This window comes from Haemorhous mexicanus, chromosome 11, assembly GCF_027477595.1.
Source record: "Haemorhous mexicanus isolate bHaeMex1 chromosome 11, bHaeMex1.pri, whole genome shotgun sequence".
Taxonomy (NCBI): Eukaryota; Metazoa; Chordata; class Aves; order Passeriformes; family Fringillidae; genus Haemorhous; species Haemorhous mexicanus.
The window spans coordinates 10952802-10971179 of NC_082351.1; the positions used below are offsets into that span (position 1 = coordinate 10952802).

Below are 18378 nucleotides of genomic sequence, written 5' to 3' on the forward strand. Positions count from 1 at the left end.
GGAGAATCTCACCATCTTCACTCTGATATTTGGTGGGTTTTGTTTGTTTCAAGTCTGTGTTGCTTCTAGATGGCTCAGTCTTAAATCTATATAAAACCCCCCTGGGAATAGAGCTTTTATTTCATTTCACAATTGTTTAGGTCTTTTATAGTCTTCATTTGTGACCATGGGTAATGAAAAATAAGTACTTAAACTGCAGCTATAAAAGAGAAACAAAAAGTTAATAGCCTTAGAAGGAATGAGCTTATCTCTGTTTCCTATTTAAAAATAATGTATTAATCCAGTCTCCCCTTTGCTCTCTTTCTTTTATTGAACCATAAGATGAGATGAACAGAAAATGTTTTATTACTGTGCCTTCAGGGCATCCCACGAAATGGGGAGATGACCAGGAGAGTCTTCTTCTCATTCACTTTATTTATTTAAACACTTGAAGAAATCAGTGTGTGAATGTTGAAGGGAGTTTGTGTGTTTGCTAGAGAGAGTAGCAGGAAGACACTCAGGTAAGTGGTGTCCTGGTGCAACTCTCTTTTTTTTTTTTGCCCATGAAACATTCACTAAAATTATTGTAAGCAAAATCTTCCTCCTTTCTCAATACCAAGTCATCCCCTCTACTCACCAACAAATTGCAAATTGCTCTCTCAGAGTTAATTTGACACTTTGCTCTTGCCTGTAAATCTGTATTTCCTCGATCTTTGCAGGGAGAAAAATATTCATAATAATTAGTCTAACTTTCAGGGATTCTCCTGTAGGTTATGGAAAAGCTAAGGGAAATTAACAACTTAATGTTGTGTGAATTGCTAAGTGAATACAGCAGAGCTGAGTAAAAGCAAGGGAATTTAAGAACACTAGAGGGAGTGTAGAGAAGGAATCTTGAGAAAACCAGAAAATCAAAGACAATGGAGCTGTTACAATCTTGAATAATAGAACTGCTTAAATCTCAACAAAATGTCTTTTGATGCAGTCAAAATACTTCCAGGTTCTTCTCTTTATCTCCTCCTGTTTTCCTCCTCTCTTGACTAAACTGATCAATGTCCCTGTGAGCACACTCACACATACACATATATAAATATACAGCCCTGCACTCATGTACATACATGCACACAAATGTTTTAAGTGTATGAAAGCTCCATTCAGGACCCTAATGGGTTGCATTTTATAAGAAAAGGTTGCAAAATAAAATGCCATTATCTGCTTACTTGCAAACTACCTTTTTCCTCCTTCCTCCAACTTTCTCCCCACAAAAAAACCCCAAAACCTCCAAAAAACAAAACAAAACAAAAAACCAGGCAAAAGAACAGGATGAATTAGGGTATATAATACAAAATGTGCAATACAAAACTTGAAAACAGAAATGAAGAGAACCTTTTACCAACCCAGGATTGCTTCTGCCCCAGCTAAAACTGCCTGAGTGCTATTTTCAGAGACAGATTCCCTGGCCATCTCTAGTGCTTTGACTTTGGAAGTGCTGCTGAAATAATCCTCTCCATCCCATAACTTTTTGATTTTCACAGACAGTTTGTGTGGCTGCTGCTTGGGCCTTTCCCCAGTTAAAAATATTAGTGTATTTCCAGACAGCCTAAATGTTCTTATGGGCCAGCAGTGTGTGAACAGCCAGGGTTAGATTCCCAGGGCTACATTTACATGCTTGCACTCAGTGTCACTGTGCCCTCACAGCATGGAGCACACTTCCCCCAAACAGCAGAGTTAATTGGCCAGCTGTGCTGTTTCTGAGCAAGCAGCATTAGGCTGGAACATTCAGGGATCCAGGCAGAAAGAAGCTGGACAGTAATAATCTTAGGATAGAAAATACTTTCCCTGTCACCCCAGACTGTTCTCATCCAGTATTTGTGCAGGACAAAGGCATCTGTGAAAGCCAGAAGTTAGTTCATTTAAAGTTTGATAGCATTTAGGAATATTCCCAGAAGAGTTTTGCTACTAAAACAAAACATCTAATTCCTGTGTCTGTTCACCTTTCCTGTAAGAGGATGTCTGCAAAATGTTCATACAGCTGCCTCTTCGACATGGCTTTGGCATTCCTGAGGAGCTTCACATACTATTAGAAAAATACAAACTTCATAGTAGTGCAAATCTCTGGCAAGGTGTCATCTGCAGAAAGCATGACATGGAACACCCTTCATGTGGGTCAGGGCCGTGTCCTTTGGCACTGTCAGGATTGCTGGTTGATGGGAAGGAACTGAGGCAAGGCCTCTCTGGTGACTCCATGCTTCCCTTTTTCCTGTCCCTGGACTTTTTTCTCTCCCAGTGTTTCCTGTCTTTCTGAGAGGTTCTAAGAGAGCTTCTACAGGCATTTTTAGTTACCTTTCATCACAAAATTAGTTGTGTTTATTTCATTTAAACCCAAGATTTCATGTTGGAAATAGGATTATCACTGTGTAAAGCCTCATTTTTTTTCTAAACCAAGACTTTTGACATAGGAATGATACAATTTTAACAAGTGTTACTGGCTCTTGGAGAAACAACAGATTTCTGAAAAAATTTGAATTTAGATCTGTGAGGAGCTGAACTGGTTGTACTTGGTTTTGGTACTCACCTGGGAAGCAGCCTTTAAAGGATTATCTTGGGCTAATTCTAAAGTCAGCTTCAGAATAGTTGGGATTGCTAATCTTGTGACAGCCCAGTAGCTGAAGTGCTGCCAATGCTGTTGGAGTGCAAGTATGTGATAGGTACCAGCCAGCCTCCTGTCTTCTGATTCAGAGTCCTCTGATTCCAAATTCCAGCCCTCTCCTTAGACTTGTTCTCTTTTCCATTTGTACTTCTCTACTCAGCAGTTTGACACACAGCACAAGTGGGTGAGCTTTGCTGCATCTATGGAATTGTCTAAGAAAGGGTCTTTGGGATGTCAAGAGTGAGGGGTCAGCTGGAAGATTCTTAATTGTGGAGTTTAATAGGAGAAGCAATTGTCTTGCTGCCTGTCCCTGTTGAGCTGTACAGCCCAGAGATGCTGTACAGGTTGTTCTAAAGGCTGCAGATGGGATACATGGGACAGTGAGGTCTGGACACCACTCCTACAGAAAAGTCTCAACACAACTTTTCTGCTCAAAAGTGGGTCACAGTTGGATCTGATATCAGTCCTTCAGCATTGCTCAGACCCACAAGCGTGTAATGGTTCAGAAAATAAAATAACTTAATCAATGCTTTAAAAAAAAAGGAGATTTCTGAATGATAGCTTTCAAATGTCAGCAGAAAGGAATTCTAAAACTATCACAGTTTTTCAGGGAGGCAACAGTTTTAAGGTAGTCAGTGACTTTTAAGTCATGTATAGTGAGTCAATAAAAGTGAGTATTTTGGAAGGAAAATCAATACAGGCTGGGCATCAAAACATTCAAGTGCAGCCATACACAGAGGTTCATCAGCAAGGGACCTACTTGGACCTTTGTTAACTCTTCCTGGTGGAATTTGTTCCTCATAAGTGTACCTGAATATATCCTCTGGATCTAATGTACCCTTGAGTTCATCTTCAGGCTGTGGATCTCCAGCTGGGAGCAGATTGAGGCAAACATTGCTACACTCTCTGTTCAGTTTCCAATCACAGGAGTTCTTTGCTTAAAAAGAGCAAATTATTGTTTCACTGAATATTTTGAGATGACTGTCTGATGCTCCAGAATTTAAGAGATCATTTAAAGCAGCAATGTTCTGAGTCATTACAGGTCATGGATCCTCATAATATGAAGGGTGAGTGCTTTTGCTCTTTGTAATTTCCTTCTGTGTCCTTCTGTAACTTGCTCTGGGTAATTTCCTTCAGTACTATGTGCTGAGTCTTCATTTGCATTATCCCCTATTCTGTTATGGTTTTTAGCTCAATTCTCCAGTTGCTATTTATATATGTGTATTTGTAAATATAACTATATGTTCCCCATTTCTTTATTTTTATGAAAGAGGTAATATTTGACAGTATTTCCTGATCAAGAGACTGATGCTGTCCTAGGAAGGCAACCAAGAACCTTATTTCTCCTTATGGGGCAGTAAATGGAGACAGCTCCACTGAAGTAAAGCCTTTAATAGCCATTTCTAAAATGCTTATGATGGGTGTTACAGTTACATTATTATGTAGATGGTAAAATAAATTCACCTTCCTCCTTTAAAAAGATGAAGATGATGAATTTATTCACAGTCCTCCTTTAAAAAAAATCAAGTATTATGCAGGCATACTTTGTACTCTGATCCAAGTTCTTTGCAGAAATGCAGCAGCAATTATGGGATGCTCATGCCTCTCAACTGTCACATCTGAATCCAGATGTTTTGTGCATGAAAATTTAAATTCTAGGATACAGCTCTTCTGACAGAGGAGAATTATGAAACAGTTTCAGAGATGCACTATAAATATATATATATATATTTGTGTATGTGTGTATATATATGTGACTATATATATGGACAGAGTTGTACAAGTATGTCCCCCAGACTGAAAGCTGTTACTCAAGGCATATTTTTCTATGCAGAACTTTCTGGTGAGGTATTAAAATGCTGTTTAGTGCTTCTTCCATTCTCACAGTTTTCTTTGTGTTCAGTGCACAGAAGAGCTTTCATGAAGTAACAAAAATAAAACAGTATCCCATTTCTGCCAGCTTCTATTCCCAGAGCTATCTTCAAATACTTTTGGTGGCACAAGTTAATTGTGCTATTGTAGGAAGTGGGTGTATTTAGCATTTCTATAACAGTAAAGGTTCCCCAGGCCTCAATTTCAAAAAAGTAACTTCTAGATTGCAGTACTGGTAGGCATTAAAATGCATCAGTGTGTTCAGAATGTTCAGGCACATCTAAAGTAAGTAAATATTGGTAATCACTGCAGAACTGAATGTCAGCAAGTGTCATTAATCAGCAGCTGAGATAAGAAAATTTGCACACAGTAATTTTTTTTTTTTCTTAATACACTAAGAGCTAGAAATGTGTTGCTATTTTTCCAATCCCACTTTGGATTTGGTTACATGCTCTAACCTTCCCTTTGTGGCCAGCATCTCTTAATCTCTAAGAATTTACAAGTCTTTATCAGAGAATGTCATCACCTCCAAGTGCTTCTGAGGTTCTCGTGGGAATTTCCTTTTCTCGCTTTGACATTTGAGTGAATTGGTTTAGGGAGGAAAAATCCCCTGCATGGATATCAGACCTTCCACCAGGTAGGACTGTTCATAAAATAAGGTTCTTCAAGTTCTGCATTGTCTCCTGCAGATCTCAGTTGGATCTCAGTGATCTTTTGATCAGATCTCAGTGGTCTTTTGAAGGTTCTGATATGGGAGAAAAGTAGAATGTAGCCCAGAAAATGCCTTTGATTCAGCACTTCAGTTTGGATTAATTTTCCTGGAAAAAATTTATTTTTTCCATGGGACCACAGCTGCAGTTGAGAGCTGCAGCAGTGACAGTCTGATGTGTCTGCACTGGGACCTCAGGGGTCTGGGACAGTGCTTGGGCCACTGACAGCGCTGATCCACGCAGCTGCTTGTGCACACACCTAGAAACCTGTAGAAACAGCTTGTGCACACATTGATGGGGAGGTGCAATATCCCTGTTTGCTGGTGGTTGGTGCACTGTTTTTGGAAATCTTCACTGACAGTCTCATAAAAAAGAAAGCATTTGAGCCAAGGCTTTTATGAGTTCCGTGGCCGAAAATTTTCAGTTGCTATAATTAAGTACTCTCATTTTCTCCCAAACAGCTCTAATCTGTTTGTTTTACTGCTGGATCTAGAATAAATGAATTATCATGAAACACATGAACTGTTCCAAATTCAGCAAGATCTATGTCAACTGTCAAAAACCATAATGAGTTTTGGAGATAGTCAATGAATGAACCTCTAAACTGAATAGAATTCATGCACTCCACTGGTCTTTCAGATGCAGCTCAAAGCAAGAGTGGATGTTGTTCTTTAATGTTAGAAAATGAGTGTCTGATTTACTCCTGCTCAGCAGTAGGGTGCTCATCAGTGCAGGGAATGTCCTCAGCCATTTATATTTGTGCTTAGGTCCCACATTCACACACCAAGACAAGAGTCTGGGTGTAGTGTGTCCCAACAAAACACACAAATTGAGAGCCCTGAAATCAAAACTGGGGCATGCACAGGAAAATAAAGCCCATAAGGACCTACTGGGGATAGGGATGCTTAAAATAAGAATGATTATTCCATGGAAACAGTACATCCAAATAAGGTTTCATCACAGGGAGCACCTATGCACACATTATGGACACAAGAATCTGTATCTTTCAGCTTTTGGAAGGAAACTCCTTCTTTTGATAAATTATATGTTTATTTTCCTCCACTGCTAATGCTGGAACTTAGAGTATTAGGGCAATTTCCAATGATTGCATTAAGCAAAGAATATTACTACAGAGAGCTAATTGCTAGTTGTCAAAGTCACAGAAAAACTGTTGTAAGGAAATAGCAATACTTAGTTTAATGAATTAACACTTTTCATGTGTGTTGCTCTACATGGTATTTACACTGTAAAATGCTATAAGTGATACATCAAAAAGATGTTTAAAACATCAAAACCAAAACTAAAAGTCCTACACTTAAAGAGGAACATAAAATTTCCTGCTGGGGATGTGGAACATGGAATGCCATCTGTATTACATGGCACTGAGAAAACTGATTATGTTTGGACCTCTATTTCATAGCAGATGGGTTCATTAAATTTAATAGCCTCCAGAGCCTTTAGAAACAGTGTTAAAAACATGTGGAACATGCTGAGACACTTCACTTCTCGCCCCACAGTCATTATAACTCTGGCACACACTATAAATATTACACTACTTTATTTCCATTGAATCGGATTACTATTATAATTATTTTTCATACGGTACATTTACATGAGAAATGCAGAATGCAATTTGTTCTCTTCAAACTTTGAGATATGCAGTTGATGTCTTTAAATGCATTTTACAGTTCTTTGCACTTGGAGGCTTTTATGGAGAATTTATTTTTATCTTCCTGCGACATCAGGAAGCAGCTGCAATGCCACAGCAAAGCTGGGTCTTAAGCAGCTCTGCTCCCAGTGTGGTGCAAATAAGACAAGCATTAGGTTAAACAATTGAAGGGAAATCACAGGAGTGTTACATCTTGGCTTTTAGCTATAAATTGCCAAAAGATTCTCTTTTCTGTATTTTATTATTTATATGATGAGGTAACTTCAGTTTGACCTTGGTCTCTGTTCATCTTTTATCACTGGATGAAAGAGAGATTAAATATCTAATTTTGAATCAGATTTGTTCCTACAGAAATATTGCTTTAAACAAAGTAGTCTAATCTCTTTTTGAAATATTTTCAGTATTTGATAGATAAAGGGTTGTTTTACTTCGTTTTTTATTTTAAATAATACTTCCAATGAAAACGAGTAAGTTTTACCATGTTTAAGTGCTTTGACCCCTGTCTAACCTTCCACACTGCATTTGCTACATGTTCTGATGTTTAAACTAAATTACAGTTGAAGAAATTATCCTCCTTGATCATGTTTTGTTTTCAAAGAATAACTGTTTCCCAATACCCATATAAGCTTGTTATTGTACAATGTAATTATCTTCTCTTTCCACTTCTTTTCCTGCAGAATCCTGTGACTATCCATATTGTCTTTAACTGTTTTTCTAAGGTCACTCTTGGTTTTGGGTTTTACTGATAGTTTTAATGTGGATTTTCTCCTTTTTCGTATCACTGACTTCAACTCCAATTTTGCTACTGACCACTGCTGATATTATTATCATGATCTGCCAATTTTAATAAATCACCAAAGTCCTACCACAGTAGATGATGGATGATTACAGAACTAAATAATGATTCCTTCCTCATATAATTTATATTTAAAGTAATAAGTAAGAACGACCAGTTGCTTAGAAAGGGCAGAGAATGAAAGGACATAGTAAGACAGGGTAGGTCAATGCAGTAATTGATGATTGGTCTTTCAAGCAGTAGTGCCCACTTCTACAGATTTCCCACACAAGTCTCTAGATCTCAAGAATCATGGAGTTCTTGCTTCTGTTTGGTTAAACTTGATTTCATGGAATTCTATTGGGAAGAGATGTTTCCTAATATCCAATCTAAACCTCCCCTGGTGCAACTTGAAGCTGCTTCCCCTTGTCCTGTCACTCGTTACACCTGGGAGAAGAGATGACCCCCACCTGGCTACAATCTCCTTTCAGGTGCTGTAGATCCATAAGCTCCCCCCTGAGCCTCCTTTTCTCCAGGCTAAACATCCCAGCCAGTCCCACGGAGGTTTGTGCTCCAGCCCCTTCCCCAGCCCCCTTGCCCTTCTCTGGACACACTCCAGCCCCTCAATGTCTTTGTGCAGTGAGGGGCCCAAACTGAACCCAGAATTGGAGCTGTGGCCTCAACAGTGCCCAGTGCAGGGGGACAATCACTGCCCTGGTCCTGCTGGCCACACTATTGCTGATACAGCCAGGCTGCTGCTGGCCTTCTTGGCCACCTGGGCTCATGTTCAGCTGCTTTTGACCTACAACCCAATGTCCTTTCACACCAGGCAGCTTTCCAGTCAGCCTCTCCCCAAGCCTGGAGTGCTGTGTGGGGTTGTTGTGACCCAAAGGCAGGGTCCATCTTTACCTTGTTGAACCTCACACTACTGGCCTTGGCCCATGGATCCAGCCTGTCCAGATCCCTCTGCAGAGCCCTGCTACCCTCCAGCAGATCAACACTCCCACCTAACTTGGAGTCATCTGCAAATGTACTGAGGGTGCTCTCCATGCCCTCACCCAGAGCATTGATAAAGACATTAAACAAGACTGGCCCTAGCACTGATCCCAGGGGAACAGCACTGGTGACCAGCTGCCAACTGGATGTAACTCCACTCCCCACCACCCCTGAGCACAGCCATCCAGCCAGTTTTTTACCCAGCAAATGTGCACCTGTCCAAGCCATGAGCAACCTGCTCCTCCAGGAGAATGCTGTGGGAAGCAGTGTCAAAGGCTTTCCCTCACTGACCCTTGCTCTAGAGAGGTGTAATGTTCTGTAACTTGCAGTCAGCTGGGTCCTCCCTGGTTAGCCAGAACTGCTGATAAATAATTGACACTGGCTTCTGAGATGAAAACTGATTGGATGTATTGGAATAAAAATCCATAGAATTACAAATGTCAGTAGGTTTCACCTGCTGGATGCTCTCCCACCAGTTGCTGTGTACAAATGACAAAGAATTGCTCTGCTGTTGAGTTTGATTAAAGGGAATATTCATGCCAAAAGGGTATTGGTCCCATTTGCAGACACCTGCACACTAGAGATAGAGCAGCTTGGGATCATTTCCAGCTGGGATCTGTCAATGTCTTACAGTGCCTTTGACTAAGGGGATGCTTTGCATTTCCACCTTATTTCACAAGGAATTTTTGAGTTTTGTTGTGACACAGAAATAAGATCAAAAGCTGGCAAGACACTAACTAGAGTAAGAATTTGATTCTATATCCCTACATGCTATGGTGAATCCAGCATTTAGGAGAACAGGTCTATCCTGAGTGGAAATTTCTTAAAGACATTTACAACTGATAACTGCCCATCTTTTGTTTTACTGCCTCTACTCTGAGTGAAATTGAGTTAATTATAAGGAAATTGTAGGTATTTTGTCAGATATATTATCTCTTTCAGGCATGTTCTTGTCCTTAGTTTTCACATAACACATTTTTAAGGGTAAATGATAATGTAGCAAAGCAATGAATTCAGTATAATGCACTAAATCCCATCCTTTGATCTCACAGTTATCATTCCTTGATTTCTGGAAGGAACAGGGCAGTGATGATGAAATGTAATTTATCTGCACTGCTGGAGTAAAAACCTGCAATAAGACAGGCTTATTAAATTATTGGTACTATTTGAGCTTTGCTGCAGCAGCAGAATTCAGTGCAAAAAAGGAGAATAGAGAATAAAAGGAAATAATCTTCTCTTTTGTCTATTGTTCTGCAGATATGGAAGTCTTTAGTTATTTATAGCTCTTTCTGTATAATCAGGAGCTTTCTCATACAACTCAGTCATATATGCACAATAAGCACAAACGTTGGAGTTTGTGTTTATCACAATCATTATGCTTGAAAAACAATGATTTCAGCAGTTTGAGACTTAAACCTGCCTTCTGATCTTGTACATCTCTGCTAGCTAATAAAATCAGTTGCTTTGCTTGGGCATGTGAATCTGAAACCACACGTTCCTAATCTGGAAACCACCTTGCTGTTAGAGCACAGTATTTTAGCATAATGTTAACTTATTTCCAAAATACACATTGGGCATTTGGTTCTCAAATTTTCATACAAAACCCAGACAAATTTTTTGTGGAGATTTGTTCCTGGTTTCTGGGAGTATCCCTCTTTCCTGACAAAGCAGAACAGCACTTTTCAACATCTGCCTGACCTCATTGCCTGGGCTTCATGTAGTGTTTTTTTGCACTGTTTTTTGCACTTTTCTTTTTGTTTGTTTTGTTTTGTTTTTCTTTATGCTTCATCTGATCATTTTCAGATGTGACTTGCTATGGCCTTATCAATATTTTGCCCTTTCAGAGGCAAATTGACAAATGAGAGAAAAGATAATTTGAAAGGGAATGAAGCTTTTTGCAAGGTTTGAAGTGTCTCATTTAATTGTTGCACACAGGCTGCATTTCCTGCTGGTTTCTGGTGCCCTTGAACTGTTCTAATATCTGTGGATTTCTTCTTCTCAGCAAATGAAATGATCCTAATAGTTTTGTGCAGCCCTTCTTCCTTTGAAAGCATCTCCTGTTGTTTATCAGCTCCAATGATCTCATGAGTGTGTGGTTCCATCTTGTTCTGCCCTGCAGCCTCCTGCTCCACACAGAGCAGTTCTGGGCCACTGCTTACTGACATTGCCCTCAAGGTGTTTTGTGCCAGCTAAACACATAATCTGTTCAAAACTTCTGCTCCTTCAGAAGCCATTAATGGGGGAGAAAAAATACCCAGTAAAATACAGTCATTATTCTGAATGTATTTGTTAAGCAGCTAAGCAGATAGTTCCCTCTAAAAAATGTCCAATGTTTTCATTCTAAAAGATAATTGGTTCCAGCACTTAGAGCCTTGTACTGGTTCCAGTCTTGGCATCAAACTTCTAGAATCAAAAAGTTAATTTCAAATCATTTTTGGAAGGACTTGTCTTGAAGCAAGTAAGAGAAAGACTAAGTTCCATTAATTACAACCTCCCCTCCTTCAAACACAGCTCCATTTTCCTTTGCTTTGATGTTCCTAGAATCTTTTGCAGCACAGATTCATTTCTTACAAGATCAATTTAGTCCTTTAGTTAGCTAAAGCAGGTAGATTAATTGTATACACAGTCTTATTGATGAGATCTTCCTTTACTGATGATGGGGTTTTCCCTAGGCCTGATTTTTCTGGTCATGTATGCTGATTTTCAGACATCTGAAATCAATCAGTTATTTTTCTACTTTTCCCCTTGTGTTGTGTACTAAACATTTCACAGTAGTTCTGCAGGTGCCTTGTTTTGCCCTGGTATTTGCTAAAGCCAATTGTTTTTTTCAATTACAAGCTCATTGATTTCATCATAAAGTTAAAAAAAAAAAACAACAACAAAAAAAAAACCTGCCACAATAAGAAGCTTAAATGAAGATAAAGGAAAACAAAATCATCTTGAATTAAATATTGTAAATAAGTCCTGTCACACCTCTGATATCAGGGCAGTTTTTTTACAGAATGCAGATTTTTTTTATTCTTAACTCTGAATTATGTGGGACACAAAATTATGTGTGAACATGATAATGGGTCACTTTTGTCTTCATACCTGTAAATAGTGTCCCTTGCAAATAAGAAAATGTTTGCTTCTACAGGAAACTCTTGACATAAGTAACCTCCTGTCTGTTTCTTCATTGCATGTTTTGTGATCATAGTCCAAAATGCTGGGAGCTTGAAATGATGCCATTTGTATATAGATGTCAGCAAAAGATTCTTCTTTATTAAATGCAAGATCCACGAGGTAAAACTGTCTGGTATGAATTGTGCTTAATTCCAACTTTAAAGCTAAGTTATAAAAGCCTTTTGTCACTGTAAAACCCTTCACTCCTGTGAGGCTGGGAACTCCAAACAGCAAAGGAGAAATTATCTTGGGTTTCTAAGAGCCATAAAAGGCCCAGATTGTTTGTGACAGTAGGGGAGAGGGACAGAGCAATGGAATGGAAAATGAGCCTGGATACACCTTCCACTGCTCCTGGCTGAGCAGTGCTCTGCACACACAAGAAATGTGTTACTTTATGAAAAAAGATGGGTAAAAAAACCCAGTGGTTTAGCATAATTCAGCTCTGCATGTTCTCATAGCCATTCCCTTCTTAGGCTGTGTTGGATGATTGCAATACAGACCACAGAGCAGCACATCTCTTCTACAAGTACAATCCCATTCAGTGCAATCAGAGTGACATGCTAAAAATCACAAACACAATTAGTAGACCTGATATTTTAGAAGACATTCTGGCTTGCTTTACACATCCATTAGATCAGCACACTTTCATCTATCTTCAGAAAGATCTTTCATCTTTAGATGTCTTACATTGGTATGTAGAGCAAGTGAAAATTAATATAGTGCAAGATCAGAACCCCTCTAAACTCATTGCAGGATCCTCATTGACTCCAACAGTTATTGTGTGAGACTTGCTTGGGCTGCCTTTGGTTTTACTGTGAGAGAAAGAGGATGTGTGACTGCCTCCTAAGAGGATTTATGATCAAGGATTGATGTTTTTGTTTCTAGGAGGACTGTCAAAGAAGCTGTCCTTTTTCCAGATGTGGAAGGGCCTTTGTGTGAGATGAACAAATAAATATGTGTATTTGCACCCATTTTCTGAGACTGATTCCTTTTTCCTTCCTTCTCTTCCTCTCTTTCTTTTTTTGTAAGAGATAAAAAGACTATATGATAGATATACAAATGTTAATGTAAATTGTATCTCTTAGTATCAGTGATGTGTATCTTACAACCCCTAGTTTTTTTTTGGAGTTGTCTATATTTAAAAAAATATTCCAATTCCATGCATTAATGTTTGTACAGTTTTTAATTAGGAAGGCTATATCTTCTACATAGTAGATAAGAGAATAGTAATTTCTGTAGGGAATTATAAATCTAGTAATGTTTATACAGAATATATGTTTGCACAAATAAGCAGAATTAACTATGGACAAATATTTCATGCTAGGAGTATTTAGTTATTGGTGTAATAATGAAAATAGGACTCATTCTCTTTACACACAAGCATGAGGCCAGAATTTTGACCATGCTGTGTGGAATGCTCATGAAATGTCTGATTCATTCATTGTTTCTGCTGCTTTGATTTGCTGTTCTGTGGCTTATCTGCACAATTAGCATGATTCTTTAAAAAATATTTATTAATAAAGTTTTAGCCAAACTTTGCATTTAAAGCAATCAATTGGATTAGTGTAAGTATAATCTTTCCTGTAAATATTTTGCATTCATTAAAAAAAGAACAGTTAGTTTATACAAGTAAAATAATCACAGGCACAGACTCACAGAATCTATGAGTAGGGATTTTTTTCCTGGTAGTTTCCACATGAAGTTCAGAGAGCAGATGCAGACAGATATAACTTTAATAACTGCTTTAAAAGTTGAGAATATTTAGATCCTTTTTTGTGCTGATTCTCATTTTAAAAACAAGATTCCTAGACTGCTGTAGGAATTCTTCACTCGTTTGCATTAATAAGGAATTAATGTATTTTACAAAAGGTACCATATCTTCAAAGAGTGGAACCATTTTAATACAAAGTTCTTAAGTCTATGGAATTTATTTTGCTCTTTCTTAATTCCAATCCAATGCCTTTACAGCTCCTGTGTGTTCTCTTTTTCCTATTTCACAGAAGCTAAATTCTTTCCTTTCTGTCATCTCTAGGAATTCTTTTTAAAGAGAGAACTAGAATTGTAGGTTTTATCTTTGTTTTATGACTCGCTTCTCCATAGCAACATTTAAATGTCCTCTGATGAGTGTACTTTGCATGCAGAGCACAATCTATCCTTGACTAAAATGCTGTAGTTACTGAAAAATACGTGGTAGCACAGTAAAACAATTATGTGAACAATGAAGGATATGGTGTTAAATCCCTTGAAAAATCAAGTACATTTCCTTAGAGATGTTGGCCTAGTAAGCTGCAGGTTAATGTCACTCTTCTAATATTTATACTGAAATCTTAATGTCAGGAGCATCCCAGTAGGAGGCTGAATTTTATTTCTCCCTCTCTGTGTTGCATATCATTTTGTATGATGCCTGTAGTGCTTAGATGGGGGAATAAGTGCATAGATTACAAAAGAAAAATTATCACAATCATAATATTTAAATGCTGCATCTAATAGCAAAGAATAAGTAGATTTTAAAGCATAAAGTTTACATTTTCTGCTCGAAACTGAGAATTGGAATATTCTTCCTGTTCTTCCCCAAGTTTTTGCTATTTATGGGAAGACCTGAGGAAACCTGCTAGCAATGTATGAAATGCTTTGCATTTTCTCCATGTCTGCCACAGCACTTTGTATCTGTCCTGAAAATGTATTTTTGAAAAGTTCTAAGCCATACATCCCATGTCAAATCAAGAGTCAGGATGTGGCATGGATGGGATGAACATGAACATTAAAAACACCTTACATTTGGCAATGCATTAAGGTTAAATTTAGTTCAGCTCAGAAGGTATTTATAGAAATGTCTGTTTTATCAAAACCATATCCAGACGTGCTCATTATTTACTGACATGTTTGCAGTTACTTTCTATTGATTTGTATTGTATCTGATTTTGGAGCAATCAAGTCTGTGGGGCTGTTTTTCTGTGACTGGTGACTTCTAAAATCTTGGCAGGACGACTGTGGAAATAAGGCCAGTGAATGTAAAGTAAGAGCTTTTATTTATTTTTCGAAGTTTTAACATTACTAAATTGAAATAGTATACTTTTATAACAATAACTCCATTAAATCCTTAGAAAAATAGAAATGGCACATTAATATCATAATGATATAGGTTATTTTTGTTTCATTAGTAATAGAAGCTGTGGGTTTTGGTATAGTAAAAAACTACTGAGTATAATTTATAATTTACTCTTGCAGAAGATTTTTTTGCTATTCTTCAAACAAACATGAGGTTGAATTCTGAACCAACAGAACAACAAGTCTATAATTCCACTGTGTTTTCCTTTAAAACTTCTAGATTTGGTATCTTGGCAATCTAGGACATATAGCTACATGATATTTTTAATAGATTGTTGAAACAGGTCCAAAATATTTTAACCTTTTTCTTTTCAATTATCATTAAATCATTTACAAAATCAGTCTTTATGAACTTCTTTGGATAAAGGTGAAAAGACATACCCTTTTATGAGGTAATTATCAGAACTACTGTCCTATAACTAATTCCTTCTGCTCTAAAGCCAATATTTCAGATCTCTGGGGTTTTGTTTGGTTCAATCATATTGGTCTCACAGGTATCTGATCCAAAAATAGTGCAAAGTCTGTGATGGTGGATCCCTTTGCCTGTCTTGGGGTTTTTTACCATGTTATTTGTGTCTAATTTTTCTTTTTCTGGTAATACCAAGCACATTTCCATTAAGGGCTCAAAACAATACTGGATTATTTGCAAATGTGGAAATCATGCCAGTGTGTGCAACAGCAGCATTGAAAAACCTCCTGCAGTTATTTATTCTGTTCTGCATTGTGTGATGGGACCACAAGTTGACCTGAATTTAGACATGGAATTTTCAACATGTCTTACTGGCATAAAGCAAAATGTGAACCTCAGGGGGCCTCCAGTTTCTCAGAATAATTATTTTTACAACACAAAATAGAATAAGAAAATGGTTAAAAGAAGTTTGAAAACAAATCCCACTCCTTTTTTACCTGTGTTCTTGCAATGCTCCATGCTTCAGTCTTGCTCTTTAATCTAAGAATTGTTTTTGGGTTGCAGCAAAATCTGCATATTTCCATCAAGATCCTTCAGTCTGCTTTTTTAAATCAGAAAATTCTCTTGAGTTTCCCCTGGAGCTTACAGGTTTGCAGGCTCCTGTCCCTGCTGCACCTGGCAGTACAGCAAAGGTCTCTTCCTCAGCAGCTCTGTGGGGCAAGGTCCAATTTCCTGCAGACAGCTCCCCCTGACCCCCAGCTGGATGAGCCAGGAGGCAGCACATGGCCAGGTGTCCTCCCTGCACTCCAGCCACAATGAATGGAACAAAACCTGCTTTACCCAGGTGGCAAACCAGGAGCAAGTGAAACAGATCTATGTAATGTGAATTGTTTAGGGACAAGCACCTGAGGGAGGAGAGACTCTAATGGAAAACAAGTAGGAACAGGAGGCACTTTGGTGTGGCTGGAGCTGAATAAAACCATCCAAAGGGCACAGTTGGCCAGGGGTGTAGGCAGAATGGAAATACCTGCAGTGCTGGAGGGCCAGGGAAAGATCTCACAGCTTGCTGCAATGCTGCCTCTTGGCAGGGAGTGGAGCAAAGCACACTATCAGGGGCACCTGCTGGCTTTTCCACACTGACAGGCAGCTCCCACACTGTTCAATAAAGGGTCAGACCAGAGGACTATTACTGGTCTTGTTAGGAAAATGATTTGTTTCCTATGGCCTCCCAGAAGGGTAATGTCAGACAAAACTCTACAGTTTATATCAAAGGAATTTGAAGCAAATATTGAAAAACTGAATAAACTGAATTGCTGACACATAGGACCTTGTAACAGTCAAGTCTCAATTCAAATAGCATGAATGTGAATCTGATGGGAACAAGGAATTGTTTTTAATTGTTGTTTGGTTTTTTATTGAGGAAAGACCTTGAACCTGGATTTTTAAGCATAGGTGAGATTTGTCAAGAATTCCAGCCCTGGAAAAAGCATGATCTGCTGACTTCATTATTCTTAATCATTGTGACTACAAACATTTCAGAGAATGTGAATGTTCTTGATTTTAGAAAAGCTTATAAATGGACTGACTGACTGAATTCAGCAGCAGATAATAAAGAACTCTAGTTTGTAAATGCTAATTAATGTGCTCATGAAAATAATCTGAGTAAAAGCAATAGGGGTCACTTTGTATTCAGAAGTGTGAAGCATCTAGTTTGTGTGGTAGTTCTTAACAGGAAATCCTCACTTCAATCCATCTGACTGTAACTCCCTCACTTGGCAAAACTTGACCAAACTACATGTACCTGACTGGTTTGGCAAATTAAAAAAAAAAAAAAAAAATCATATTGCAACTTTCTCCTCCTGTTTGAATGTAAAAGTTTCCACTTGTCAGAGTCCAAGTAATTAACAAGTCAAGAACTAACAAGTAGTTAAACTTTCAGAAAGGCTTTAAACTGCTCTAACCTGTTATACAGGATTTAGGTAGTGTATTTACAATTCACAGATATCTGCAATTTCTGCAGCAACCCTTTTATAGTGTTCAATATAGTAATTTATTTTTTAAAAAGGCTTTTTTGAAAACACATGCAAGTCATACTTTAATGTGATCCTGGTTTGTATTTTGATATTGGATCACCACAGTTTTAGGATTAAAGAATTTTACTTGAAGCAATTCTTCCTGCCATGAATTCTGTTACATTTTATGTATGGAAACAGAGAAATTGTGGTTGTTTGCTCCAGCATTTGTGAATTAGACATCATGTGACAGTTCTCTTTTATGAGATGTACCATGTAGATATTAGCTTTTAACAGAGGACTGTGTTCAAGTTTGGTGGTTTTTTCTCTATTTTTTTTCATCCAGAGGAAGGGCAAAAGGTCAGTCAGAAGCTCACTAGAGATCTTGAAGGTCTTTTTGCATTTGGCATCGATTCACCTGCCTGTTTCCATGTTCAGATGGTGCCCTTAAAGACAAAATTTGAGTTGGACAAACCAATTTTCTGAGGAGGTACACTGAGCACAAGGTTAAAGTGCTACATGAGTGAATTTCTCCACAAGTATGGAGTAAGAGGAGAAGAATTCAGAAAAAGGGAAAACTGTATTGTGCCTGTAACAGTTTGATTTTCTGACTTCCCCTGCTACAATGGGTTTTCTTTTTTCTGAAGTGAAAAAAGAACCCACCTTTCAACTCTTGATAAATAAGGTCTTTTATGTGTGATGGAGTCTGCTGCCTGCTCTCCATGCCTTTATCTGTGAGTTGTTGCTTACAGTAAGCACTGTGCACACAACCAGGTATGGCCACTCTTGTCTGATAACATCTGTGTGGTACAAATATGCATATATGCATAAACACTTGCATTTGATTTGCATATATGCACATATAATCATACTTGTGTTTACAGCACAGAAATGTATTGTTCTATGCATATATTATTGTATATTATGCATGTATTGTAATCTGTTTGCATAAGCAGTTACTAACTTTCTATTCCCATTTTGTTTTTCTTTCCTCTGTCATGGAGGATACAACCTTCTACTTTAATATGATGGTCTCCTC

General features: G+C 38.1%; 1 protein-coding gene across 10 annotated transcripts in view; it reads left to right on the plus strand.

Moving 5' to 3' along the window:
- Positions 1-18378, plus strand: part of CACNA2D3 (calcium voltage-gated channel auxiliary subunit alpha2delta 3) — a 414102-nt gene that overhangs the window by 280074 nt on the left and 115650 nt on the right. The window lies entirely within an intron of this gene.